Source organism: Oncorhynchus clarkii, chromosome 19 (genome assembly GCF_045791955.1).
Source record: "Oncorhynchus clarkii lewisi isolate Uvic-CL-2024 chromosome 19, UVic_Ocla_1.0, whole genome shotgun sequence".
Lineage (NCBI taxonomy): Eukaryota > Metazoa > Chordata > Actinopteri > Salmoniformes > Salmonidae > Oncorhynchus > Oncorhynchus clarkii.
Genome location: NC_092165.1, coordinates 51,173,224 through 51,187,392, shown reverse-complemented (window position 1 = coordinate 51,187,392; position 14,169 = coordinate 51,173,224). Strand labels below are relative to the sequence as shown.

The following is a 14,169-nucleotide window of genomic DNA, read 5'->3' as shown; positions in this document are numbered from 1 at the left end:
CTCTCTCTTGCTCTCTCTTTCTCCCTCCTCTCTCTCCCTCTCTCTTGCTCTCCCTCTTTCTTGCTCTCCCTCTCCCCTCTCTCTCTGTTCTCGTCTTCTCTGTGTTTTTCTCTTAATTGATAGTGAAGTTGTCCTGTTCCCAGACTCATAATTCTGAATGTAGTATGAATGTGATATTTCCCCTCCTGCTCCTCTTCTCTGACCCACTAAAACACGGTCTTCAACTGAAGCTATCGATGGAGAATCAAACATAATATGTTATTGGTCGTACAGGAGAAGATGAGAGCAGGGAGAGAGGGACAGTGTCAGTTAATTTGCATAAATCAGTGAGGGGTCATCATCGCCAGGGGTCAACAGCAGGAAAGGGCAAAGGGCAAGCAGCTGTCCGTTAGCTGCAGACACACTCACTTACACGTATGTATGAACACCTACACAGGGGAAAGGGGGATACAGTTGAAGTCAGAAGTTTACATACACTTACGTTGGAGTCATTAAAACTCATTTTTCAACCACCACAAATTTCTTGTTATCAAACTATAGTTTTGGCAAGTTGGTTAGGACATCTACTTTGTGCATGACACAAGTATTTTTTTTTTTACAGACAGATTATTAAACTTAAAAATCACTGTGTCACAATTCCAGTGGGTCAGAAGTTTACATACACTAAGTTGACTGTGCCTTTAAACAGCTTGGAAAATTCCAGAAAATGTCATGGCTTTAGAAGCTTCTGATAGGCTAACTGACATAATTTGAGTCAATTGGAGGTGTACCTGTGGATGTATTTCAAGGCCTACCTTCAAACTCAGTGCTTCTTTGCTTGACATCATGGGAAAATCAAGACTTCAGAAAAAAATGTTGACCCTCACAAGTCTGGTTCATCCTTGGGAGCAATTTCCAAACGCCTGAAGGAACCACGTTCATCTGTACAAACAATCGCATGCAAGTATAAACATCATGGGACCACACGGCTGTCATACCGCTCAGGAAGGAGACGCGTTCTGTCTCCTAGAGAAGAATGTACTTTGGTGCGAAAAGTGCAAATCAATCCCAGAACAACAGCAAAGGACCTTGTGAAGATGCTGGAGGAAACAGGTACTAAAGTATCTATATCCACAGTAAAACGAGTCCTATATCGACATAACCTGAAAGGCCGCTCAGCAAGGAAGAAGCCACTGCTCCAAAACCACCATAAAAAAGCCAGACTACGGTTTACAACTGCACATGGGGACAAAGATCATACTTTTTGGAGAAATGTTCTCTGGTCTGATGAAACAAAAATAGAACTGTTTGGCCATCATGACCATTGTTATGTTTGGAGGAAAAAGGGGGAGGCTTGCAAGCCGAAGACCACCATCCCAACCGTGAAGCACATGGGCGGCAGCATCATGTTGTGGGGGTGCTTTGCTGCAGGAGGGACTGGTGTACTTCACAAAATAGATTGCGTTTTGAGGAAGGAAAATGATGTGGATATATTGAAGCAACATCTCAAGACATCAGTCAGGAAGTTTAAGCTTGGTCGCAAATGGGTCTTCCAAATGAACAATGACCCCAAGCATACTTCCAAAGTTGTGGCAAAATGGATTAAGGACAACAAAGTCAAGGTCCTGGTAGTGGCCATCACAAAGCCCTGACTTCAATCCTATAGAACATTTGTGGGCAGAACTGAAAAAGTGTGTGCAAGCAAGGAGGCCTACAAACCTGACTTAGTTACACCAGCTCTGTCAGGAGGAATGGGCCAAAATTCACCCAACTTATTTTGAGAAGCTTGTGGAATGCTACCCGGAACGTTTGACCTAAGTTAAACAAATTAAAGGCAGTGCATGCAAACTTCTGACCCACTGGGAATGTAATGAAATAAATAATTCTCTACTATTATTCTGACATTTCACATTCTTAAAATAAAGTGGTGATCCTAACTGACCTAAGACAGGGAATTTTTACTAGATTGAAATGTCAGGAATTGGCTAAACTTCCGACTTCAACTGTAGCTAGTCAGTTGTACAACTGAATGTCTTCAACTGAAATGTGTCTTCTGCATTTAACCCTCTGAATCAGAGAGGTGTGGGCGGCTGCCTTAATCAACATCTACAGCAACCGGGGAACAGTGGGTTAACTGCCTTGCTTAGGGCAGAACGAGAGATTTTTACCCTGTCAGCTTCGGGATTCGATCCAGCAACCTTCTAGGTACTGGCCCAACGATCTAACCACTAGGCTACCTGCACACACGAATACACTGCTGTCAGGTACCAAACCTTAATTTCCATGACTACCAAATCTGTGGCTTTTCCAGGGAGATCGTCCAAGATTGACTTAGAAATTGGACTTCTATCCATGTCCTGAGGACGTTGGAAAATTCCTTCAAATGCCTTCAAAACAGTGAGTGCAATTACCATCAAGTAGGCTTTGCTAAGGTGCAGTGGATGGGTGCAATCTCATGACTCGATCAGAAGGTTGCGTCTTCGATCCCAGTGGTGCACACATTATTTACCAAACCTATTCCTAACCTTAACCCTCACCTTAACTATTCGGAGTTAGTCCCTAAACTTAACCCTTAACTTCAAAACCTGACGTTTGGAGAAATGAAATGATAAAGAGCAGAAATAGCAACCCAGGGTGTCAAAAACATTTTGAAAGTTGACGTTTGGATTCTGCAGGGAGAGTGTGGGAGCTTGTTGAGCCACCACTTCAGTTATGTTCTGTCTGCACACACATACACACACACACACACACACACACACACACACACACACACACACACACACACACACACACACACACACACACAGATTCTGGCAAGATCCTATGAGAGGGTCTGGCTGTGCTTCAGTACCTGTATCTCTCAGTGAATTATCTTCTCATACACATTGATTTGGTTGAGAAACCTCTGGATGAATGTGTGTTGTTGCACCAGAAGTTCCCAGTAGAGCTGCTCTCTCCTCTCCGGTGCTCATGGGGCTGAGGGGGGACTTATCTGGTCCAACATGTCCAGCTCTGTCACACACCCCCTGAGGTTTTGGGTCCTACTGTTTTAGAAAGAGACTACTGGCCTCAAATATACAGTATCTCTCCTTCATGAATTACCAGCTAATGGATCACTAAGCAATTATAGCACCAGTGCCTAAACAGACAAAAATAAATGTGCCCTGGCATCACTGTCCCATGGCATCACTATGTCCTGGCATCACTGTCTGCTGGCATCACTGTCTCCTGGCATCACTTTGATTACGTCTTATAAGTTCTACTGATATTTTCAGTTCAGTGATCATCATAAGAGGAGAGGACAACAGTGTGACATCACTAGTGTATATAAGTCTGGTTTAGAGGTTAGGGGGAGAATGTCCTTCAGCAGCACACAGAGCTGAACATAGAACATGTTTGTTGAATGGTTTCAATTCAAAACAAATAGAATGATAGAGAAGGCAATGTGAGCTACATAGAGGAATCCAGGTATCCTAGTACAAGCTGAGGTGTGTGTGTGTGATGTCCGCTGTGTCTGTGCGCGTTCTGTAATTGCAAGTGAAGCAGCAGACTGCTGAATGTGTTGGAGAGGAGGCAAGCTGTGTGTCGGTGTGTGGTGAGGAGGGGAGCTGGGCTGTTCCAGGTGGTTTCCATGGGGACCGGTTGAGGGAGGAATGGAGGCCTGCCTCTTTCTTGCACTCTGTTGTTCAGTAGTCTCTAGGGAATGTTCTACTGTTCCCTGAGCATGTTAGACACACATGGAGAGAGATAGGAACTGACTACCCTCCTCTACTCATCCTCTTTCCTCATCCTCTTCTCTCTCCTCTCCTCATCATCGTCTTCTTCTCTCTCCTCTCCTCTCCCCATCCTCTCTCCTCATCCTCTCCTCTCTCCTCTCCTCATCCTCTCTCCTCATCTTCTTCTCTCTCCTCATCTTTGCTCTCCTCATCCTCATCTTCTTCTCTCTACTCATCCTCTCTCCTCATCCTCTCTCCTCTCTCCTCTCCTCATCTTCTTCTCTCTTCTCTCCTCATCCTCTCCTCATCCTCTCCTCTTCATCCTCTCCTCATCCTCTCTCCTCAGTTTCTTCTCTCCTCTCCTCATCCTCTCTCCTCATCTTCTTCTCTCTCCTCTCCTCATCCTCTTCTCTCTCATCTCCTCTCCTCATCCTCTCTCCTCTCCTCATCTTCTCTCTTCTCCTCATCTTCTTCTCTCTCCTCTCCTCATCCTCTTCTCTCTCATCTCCTCTCCTCATCCTCTCTCCTCTCCTCATCTTCTCTCTCCTCTCCTCATCTTCTCTCTCCTCTCCTCATCGTCTCCTCATCCTCTCTCCTCATCTTCTTCTCTCTCCTCTCCGCTCATTTTCATACTGTCTTTATTCTTGTGTGTTATCTCACTGAGCAAAGGCCTACTAGCATTAGTAACTCATGTGAGGATGGTTTCTTGAACCACCTCCATTACATTTAAATGTTTGATGTAGAGGTCGACCGATTATGATTTTTCAACGCCGATACCGATTATTGGAGGACCAAAAAAAGCTGATTCCTGATTCAATTGGCCGATTTTTATTTATTTATTTATTTGTAATAATGACAATTACAACTACTGAATGAACACTTATTTTATCTTAATATAATACATCAATAACATCAATTTTAGCCTGAAATAAATAATGAAACATCGGTTACACCAGCCTAATCTCGGGAGTTGATAATGTTTGAAGCATTGCGAAGAGCTGCTGGCAAACGCACGAAAGTGCTGTTTGAATGAATGCTTACGAGCCTGCTGCTGCATACCACCGCTCAGTCAGACTGCTCTATCAAATCATAGACTTAATTATAACATAATAACACACAGAAATACGAGCCATAGGTCATTAATATGGTCAAATCCGGAAACTATCATTTCGAAAATAAAAAGTTTATTCTTTCAGTGAAATACGGAGCCGTTCTGTATTTTATCTAACGGGTGGCATCCATCAGTCTAAATATTCCTGTTACATTGAACAACCTTCAATGTTATGTCATAATTACGTAAAATTCTGGCAAATTAGTTTGCAATGAGCCAGGCGGCCCAAACCGCTGCATATACCCTGACTCTGCGTGCAATGAACCCAAGAGAAGTGACACAATTTCACCTGGTTATTATTGGCTGCTAACCTGGATTTATTTTAGCTAAATATGCAGGTTAAAAAATATATACTTCTGTGTATTGATTTTAAGAAAGGCATTGATGTTTATGGTTAGGTACACGTTGGAGCAACGAGTCCTTTTTCGCGAATGCACACCGCATCGATTATATGCAACGCAGGACACGCTACATAAACTAGTAATATCATCAACTATGTGTCGTTAACTAGTAATTATGATTGATTGTTTTTTATAAGATAAGTTTAATACTAGCTAACAACTTACCTTGGCTTCTTACTGCATTCGCGTAACAGGTAGGCTCCTCGTGAGGCAGGTGGTTAGAGCGTTGGACTAGTTAACCGTAAGTTTGCAAGATTGAATCCCCGAGCTGACAAGGTAAAAATCTGTCGTTCTGCCCCTGTTAACCCACTGTTCCTAGGCCGTCATTGAAAATAAGAATGTGTTCTTAACTGACTTGCCTCGTTAAATAAAGTTTTAAAAAATATATATATATAGGCAAAATCTATAGGCCTTATGAATACTTGAAATCGGCACTAATTAATCAGTCAACCTCTAGTTTGATGTAGTGTATTGTCAGTTTACCATCATGTTTAGAGTGATGTAGTGTATTTTCAGTTTACCATCATGTGTAGTGTGATGTAGTGTATTGTCAGTTTACCATCATGTGTAGAGAGTGATGTAGTGTATTGTCAGTTTACCATCATGTGTAGTGTGATGTAGTGTATTGTCAGTTTACCATCATGTGTAGAGAGTGATGTTGTGTATTGTCAGTTTACCATCATGTGTAGTGTATTGTCAGTTTACCATCATGTGTAGTGTATTGTCAGTTTACCATCATGTGTAGTGTATTGTCAGTTTACCATCATGTGTAGTGTATTGTCAGTTTACCATCATGTGTAGTGTATTGTCAGTTTACCATCATGTGTAGTGTATTGTCAGTTTACCATCATGTGTAGTGTATTGTCAGTTTACCATCATGTGTTTCTCAGGTGGTGCTCCATCCCTAATCTCCCTATGTCCTCTTCTGTCTTCTGTTTCTCTTGTTCTTCCTCTTTTCATTCAGTTTCTCTCTCTCTCACCTACAGTATCTTATCTCTGTGTGGAGGTGCAGCCCTTGGAAAGTGATGAGTAGATGAAAGAGAGGAAAGGAAGGAGGGGCTGTCTGGGAGTCCAGGTGCAGTTTTAGTCACCAGTGTTCCATAGATACTCTTCACTGCTGATGAGATGGAAGGAAGGAGAGAGGGAGGGTAGGAAAGAGTGCTGTGAATTAGGGATGGGAGGGTAGGAGAGAGTGCTGTGAATTAGGGATGGGAGGGTAGGAGAGAGTGCTGTGAATTAGGGATGGGAGGGTAGGAGAGAGTGCTGTGAATTAGGGATGGGAGGGTAGGAGAGAGTGCTGTGAATTAGGGATGGGAGGGTAGGAGAGAGTGCTGTGAATTAGGGATGGAGGGTAAGAGAGAGTGCTGTGAATTAGGGATGGGAGGGTAGGAGAGAGTGCTGTGAATTAGGGATGGAAGGGTAGGAGAGAGTGCTGTGAATTAGGGATGGGAGGGTAGGAGAGTGCTGTGAATTAGGGATGTGAGAAGGTGTGGAGGGATGGGAGGGTAGGAGAGAGAGCTGTGAGAGAGGGATATGAGAAGGTGTGGAGAGATGGGAGGGTAGGAGAGAGAGCTGTGAGAGAGGGATATGAGAAGGTGTGGAGAGATGGGAGGGTAGGAGAGAGAGCTGTGAGAGAGGGATATGAGAAGGTGTGGAGAGATGGGAGGGTAGGAGAGAGAGCTGTGAGAGAGGGATATGAGAAGGTGTGGAGAGATGGGAGGGTAGGAGAGAGAGCTGTGAGAGAGGGATGGAGGGTAGGAGAGAGAGCTGTGAGAGAGGGATAGAGGGTAGGAGAGAGAGCTGTGAGAGAGGGATGGAGGGTAGGAGAGAGAGCTGTGAGAGAGGGATGGAGGGTAGGAGAGAGAGCTGTGAGAGAGGGATATGAGAATGTGTGGAGGGATGGGAGGGTAGGAGAGAGAGCTGTGAGAGAGGGATGGAGGGTAGGAGAGAGAGCTGTGAGAGAGGGATATGAGAAGGTGTGGAGGGATGGGAGATCAAATCAAATGTATTTATGAACCCCTTCTTACATCAGCTGATATCTCAAAGTGCTGTACAGAAACCCAGCCTAAAACCCCAAGCAGCAAGCAATGCAGGTGAAGAAATACGGTGGCTAGGAAAAACTCCCTAGAAAGGCCAGAACCTAGGAAGAAACCTAGAGAGGAACCAGGCTATGAGGGGTGGCCAGTCCTCTTCTGGCTGTGACGGGTGGAGATTATAACAGAACATGGCCAAGATGGTCAAATGTTCATAGATGACCAGCAGGGTCAAATAATAATAATCACAGTGGTTGTTGTGGGTGCAACAGGTCAGCACCTCAGGAGTAAATGTAAGTTGGCTTTTCATAACCGATCATTCAGAGTATCTCTCGCTCCTGCTGTCTCTAGAGAGTTGAAAACAGCAGGTCATGGGCAAGGTAGCACGTCCGGTGAACAGGTCAGGGTTCCATAGCCGCAGGCAGAACAGTTGAAACTGGAACAGCAGCACGGCCAGGTGGACTGGGGACAGCAAGGAGTCATCAGGCCAGATAGTCCTGAGGCATTGTCCTAGGGCTCAGGTCCTCCGAGAGAGAGAAAGAAAGAAAGAAAGAATTAGAGAGAGCATACTTAAATTCACACAGGACACTGGATAAGACAGAGAAGTACTCCAGATATAACAAATGTCGTGGAAATTTCCTCTATTTACCAAATGATGAGAGGAAACCACACACACGTCAGAGTTAGTTATCACAAAGTCCATTTTTAATTATATGAGCTCTATCACAGCCCTGTGACTCTCAGATCAATTCAGTGTCTATCAATGAATTCTCTGAGAGTCCCTTCCACATTTCAACTTAGTTCCTTTAAAGCAAAGACACACACAGGATAAGACAGCATCGGCATAATTCATCGTTCAGCTTTCTCTCCTAAAACATGTTCTTTACTCAAACTCAGAACCATAAACCAATCCTCCATATCAACAGGCATATATCAAATCCATCCTATCTTGACAAAATCACAGAGACACTCTGACTGGCACACAGACATTGTGGAGCCAAGAGATACACGCTTGACCTCTCCCCTCTCTCCGGCCCAAACAACTTAGTCTTGACATAGAACAGATACTGCAACCCCGCCACAGTATTATACAAAAATAACATTCTGATGAGAAGTAACTTACAAACATATGATGAATAAAAAACATCTTACCTATGTTACCAACCAATTCTGATTATTCCCCAACACAGATTGACCCTAACCCCCGACACATAAACTACTGCAGCATAAATACTGGAGGCTGAGACAGGAGGGGTTGGGAGACACTGTGGCCCCATCCGACGATACCCCCGGACAGGGCCAAACAGGCAGGATATAACCCCACCCACTTTGCCAAAGCACACCCCCCACACCACTAGAGGGATATCTTCAACCACCAACTTACCATCCTGAGACAAGGCTGAGTATAGCCCACAAAGCTCTCCGCCACGGCACAACCCAAGGGGGGGCGCCAACCCAGACAGGAAGATCACGTCAGTGACTCAATCCCAGTGGAGAGAGGGGAACCGGCCAGGCAGAGACATCAAGGGCGGTTCGTTGCTCCAGAGCCTTTCCGTTCACCTTCACACTCCTGGGCCAGACTACACTCAATCATAGGACCTTACTGAAGAGATGAGTCTTCAATAAAGACTTAAAAGTTGAGACCGAGTCTGTTTCTCTCACATGGGTAGGAAGACCATTCCATAAAAATGGAGCTCTATAGGAGATATCCCTGCCTCCAGCTGTTTGCTTAGAAATTCTAGGGACAGTTAGAAGGCCTGCGTCTTGTGACCGTAGCGTACGTGTAGGTATATACGGCAGGACCAAATCTGAAAGATAGGTAGGAGCAAGCCCATGTAATGCTTTGTAGGTTAGCAGTAAAACCTTGAAATCAGCCCTTGCCTTAACAGGAAGCCAGTGTAGAGAGGCTAGCACTGGAGTGATATAATCAATTTTTTTGGTTCTAGTCAAGATTCTAGTGTTCAGCACTAACTGAAGTTTATTTAGTGCTTTATCCGGGTAGCCGGAAAGTAGAGCATTACAGTAGTCTAACCTAGAAGTAACAAAATAATGGATACATTTTTCTGCATCATTTTTGGACAGAAAGTTTCTGATTTTTGCAATGTTACGTAGATGGAAAAAAGCTGTCCTTGAAACAGTCTTGATATGTTCGTCAAAAGAGAGATCAGGGTCCAGAGTAACGCCGAGGTCCTTCACAGTTTTATTTGAGACGACTGTACAACCATCAAGATTAATTGTCAGATTCAAATCAAATCAAATCAAATTTTATTTGTCACATACACATGGTTAGCAGATGTTAATGCGAGTGTAGCGAAATGCTTGTGCTTCTAGTTCCGACAATGCAGTAATAACAAGTAATCTAACTAACAATTCCAAAACTACTGTCTTGTACACAGTGTAAGGGGATAAAGAATATGTACATAAGGATATATGAATGAATGATGGTACAGAGCAGCATAGGCAAGATACAGTAGATGGTATCGAGTACAGTATGTACAAATGAGATGAGTATGTAAACAAAGTGGCATAGTTTAAAGTGGCTAGTGATACATGTATTACATAAGGATACAGTCGATGATATAGAGTACAGTATATACGTATGCATATGAGATGAATAATGTAGGGTAAGTTAAATTATATAAGGTAGCATTGTTTAAAGTGGCTAGTGATATATTTACATCATTTCCCATCAATTCCCATTATTAAAGTGGCTGGAGTTGAGTCAGTGTCAGTGTGTTGGCAGCAGCCACTCAGTGTTAGTGGTGGCTGTTTAACAGTCTGATGGCCTTGAGATAGAAGCTGTTTTTCAGTCTCTCGGTCCCAGCTTTGATGCACCTGTACTGACCTCGCCTTCTGGATGATAGCGGGGTGAACAGGCAGTGGCTCGGGTGGTTGATGTCCTTGATGATCTTTATGGCCTTCCTGTGACATCGGGTGGTGTAGGTGTCCTGGAGGGCAGGTAGTTTGCCCCCGGTGATGCGTTGTGCAGACCTCACTACCCACTACAACATAAGATCTCTTTGTTTCTTGGGACCTAGAACAAGCATCTCTGTTTTGCCCGAGTTTAAAAGTAGAACATTTGCAGCTATCCACTTCCTTATGTCTGAAACACAGGCTTCCAGCGAGGGCAATTTTGGGGCTTCACCATGTTTCATGGGAAATGTACAGCTGTCATCTGCATAGCAGTGAAAGTTAACATTATGTTTCCGAATGACATCACCAAGAGGTAAAATATATAGTGAAAACAATAGTGGTCCTAAAACGGAACCTTGAGGAACACCGGAATGTACAGTTGATTTGTCAGAGGACAAACCATCCACAGAGACACAGAGATGTCTTGTGATAGATTACATAAAGTTCTTGAAAGATACCACAATTCTGGTATTTTACTGGTAAACTTGGAATGTTTCTAGTAATATACCTTCCCTTTGCAACCCTCGGCAGTGGTTAAGCTGTGTGGGCTAGTGGTAGCTAACATTACCTCGTTGTGTTTATATAGGACAGCAGGGGTAAAATTAGCTTCAGCTCTCACAGAGAAATGTGTGAGAGAAATGTGTGGGTGCTTTCAGGAAACTTTTCAGATTGTCAGACACTGCCAGATCATTAAAGAGGTTTAGTCAGTGAGAGTAAGGGAGGGATAGAGAGAGAGATAAAGAAAGAGGGGGAGGAGGAGGAGGAGGGAGTGAGAGAAGGAGAGGTTTCACTCATTAATGAGTGACATCATAATTATCTCACTTTGCACTTCACACAACTTTATTGCTCAGAAAAAGTTTTGTTTTAATTACCACGGCAACCTTCCTGAAACTGTGACAACAGACTAAACATTCCAGCAAGCGCCTCTCGTGGTGGGGTTTGATGACCTCATACTTTAACCTGCACTCAAAAACACGCACGCGCGTACACATATACACACAAACACACATACATACACACACACACACGAAGCACACTGACATAAACACACACACATGCACACCTCCCTTGCAGATAAATCAACGCTCACACACACACGCATGGTACACACACACATACCTACTGTATACTGTAAAAACACACACCCTACAAAGAAAGATAGAAACTCAGTCAGTGGGAGATGAAAAGGAAGAGGGAGAGAGGGAGACGTTTGACAAAGAGAAGAGAGAGGGCATGAGGGAGGGAGAAAGAGGGAGGCCTTCATAAAGAAGACAGAGTTGAAAAGAGCACCTTGTGGGTATTGATAGATTGAGTGGGTGAGTCAGGCTGCCATGACAATGACTTTATCTCTGTAACCATTGGTAACCGGCAACTGTTACCAATGGAATCAACCGTGTTGATAATCGCATCTGTAACCATCGGTAACGCATCTGTTACTGTCAGTAACCATGTCTGTAATTGCATCGGTAACCATCGGTAACGCATCTGTTACTGTCAGTAACCATGTCTGTATTTGCATCGGTAACCATCGGTAACGCATCTGTTACTGTCAGTAACCATGTCTGTATTTGCATCGGTAACCATCGGTAACGCATCTGTTACTGTCAGTAACCATGTCTGTATTTGCATCGGTAACCATCGGTAACGCATCTGTTACTGTCAGTAACCATGTCTGTATTTGCATCGGTAACCACTGTGAAAGTGAATCCTTTCCCCGTCATGTGGGTCTGTGGTGACAGCAGTGACGTCCGTGCCGGGCCCATATTTATAAAGCATTTCAAAGTACAAGTGCTGATCGAGAATCAGCCCACCCCCCTGTCCATGTACAGTGCCTTGCGAAAGTATTCGGCCCCCTTGAACTTTGAGAACTTTTGCCACATTTCAGGCTTCAAACATAAAGATATAAAACTGTATTTTTTTGTGAAGAATCAACAACAAGTGGGACACAATCATGAAGTGGAACGACATTTATTGGATATTTCAAACTTTTTTAACAATTCAAAAACTAAAAAATTGGGCTTGCAAAATTATTCAGCCCCTTTACTTTCAGTGCAGCAAACTCTCTCCAGAAGTTCAGTGAGGATCTCTGAATGATCCAATGTTGACCTAAATGACTAATGATGATAAATACAATCCACCTGTGTGTAATCAAGTCTCCGTATAAATGCACCTGCACTGTGATAGTCTCAGAGGTCCGTTAAAAGCGCAGAGAGCATCATGAAGAACAAGGAACACACCAGGCAGGTCCGAGATACTGTTGTGAAGAAGTTTAAAGCCGGATTTGGATACAAAAAGATTTCCCAAGCTTTAAACATCCCAAGGAGCACTGTGCAAGCGATAATATTGAAACGGAAGGAGTATCAGTCCACTGCAAATCTACCAAGACCTGGCCGTCCCTCTAAACTTTCAGCTCATACAAGGATAAGACTGATCAGAGATGCAGCCAAGAGGCCCATGATCACTCTGGATGAACTGCAGAGATCTACAGCTGAGGTGGGAGACTCTGTCCATAGGACAACAATCAGTCGTATATTGCACAAATCTGGCCTTCATGGAAGAGTGGCAAGAAGAAAGCCATTTCTTAAAGATATTCATAAAAAGTGTCGTTTAAAGTTTGCCACAAGCCACCTGGGAGACACACCAAACATGTGGAAGAAGGTGCTCTGGTCAGATGAAACCAAAATGGACTTTTTTGGCAACAATGCAAAACGTTATGTTTGGCGTAAAAGCAACACAGCTCATCACCATGAACACACCATCCCCACTGTCAAACATGGTGGTGGCAGCATCATGGTTTGGGCCTGCTTTTCTTCAGCAGGGACAGGGAAGATGGTTAAAATTGATGGGAAGATGGATGGAGCCAAATACAGGACCATTCTGGAAGAAAACCTGATGGAGTCTGCAAAAGACCTGAGACTGGGACGGAGATTTGTCTTCCAACAAGACTGATCCAAAACATAAAGCAAAATCTACAATGGAATGGTTCAAAAATAAACATATCCAGGTGTTAGAATGGCCAAGTCAAAGTCCAGACCTGAATCCAATCGAGAATATGTGGAAAGAACTGAAAACTGCTGTTCACAAATGCTCTCCATCCAACCTCACTGAGCTCGAGCTGTTTTGCAAGGAGGAATGGGAAAAAAATTCAGTCTCTCGATGTGCAAAACTGATAGAGACATACCCCAAGCGACTTACAGCTGTAATCGCAGCAAAAGGTGGCGCTACAAAGTATTAACTTAAGGGGGCTGAATAATTTTGCACGCCCAATTTTTCAGTTTTTGATTTGTTAAAAAAGTTTGAAATATCCAATAAATGTCGTTCCACTTCATGATTGTGTCCCACTTGTTGTTGATTCTTCACAAAAAAATACAGTTTTATATCTTTATGTTTGAAGCCTGAAATGTGGCAAAAGGTCGCAAAGTTCAAGGGGGCCGAATACTTTCGCAAGGCACTGTAACCATACTATTATCTAATAGGCAGAACTGATCCTAGATCAGCACTGGTCCCATAGAGGCCATAGCGAGCCACTATTCGTGAGTTGCCTGTTGCGTCACAATAAGGACCTCTTGACTTGAGGCCTAATGCCAGACTGAGTGTTCTACTCAATGCATTGTCAATGGTTGCTGATGAAGAGTAGAGTTCATTATAGTAGCTTGGAAAAACAATGACATTCCTAAAAGAGGAACACAATTAGTAGGAAACGCTTTTGTTGTCGTAGCTAGCTAAGATTCAGTAGAGAGCACCGGATTTTATGTAGCTAATGTTAGCATTGCTAGGTATTTTTTGACAATCCAGGAGAGAACAGGGATAGGAGAGGGAATGAAAGAGAGAGTAGAGCGAGAGGGATGGGAGAGGGAATGAAAGAGAGAGGAGAGCGAGAGGGATGGGAGAGGGAATGAAAGAGGAGAGTGAGAGGGATGGGAGATGAGAGACAAGAGGAGGAAGACAAGACTGTGAGGACTGAAGCAGATGAAAGGAGCCAGCGCTCCCCTCCCAGTTACAGATGTCACTGCCTG

The 14,169-nt window shown here is 43.7% G+C and overlaps 1 protein-coding gene across 1 annotated transcript in view; it reads left to right on the top strand.

Annotated features, from left to right (window-relative positions):
- LOC139375356 (kinesin-like protein KIF26B) overlaps positions 1-14,169 on the top strand; it is a 246,789-nt gene that overhangs the window by 111,593 nt on the left and 121,027 nt on the right. The gene's annotated exons all lie outside the window — the stretch shown is intronic.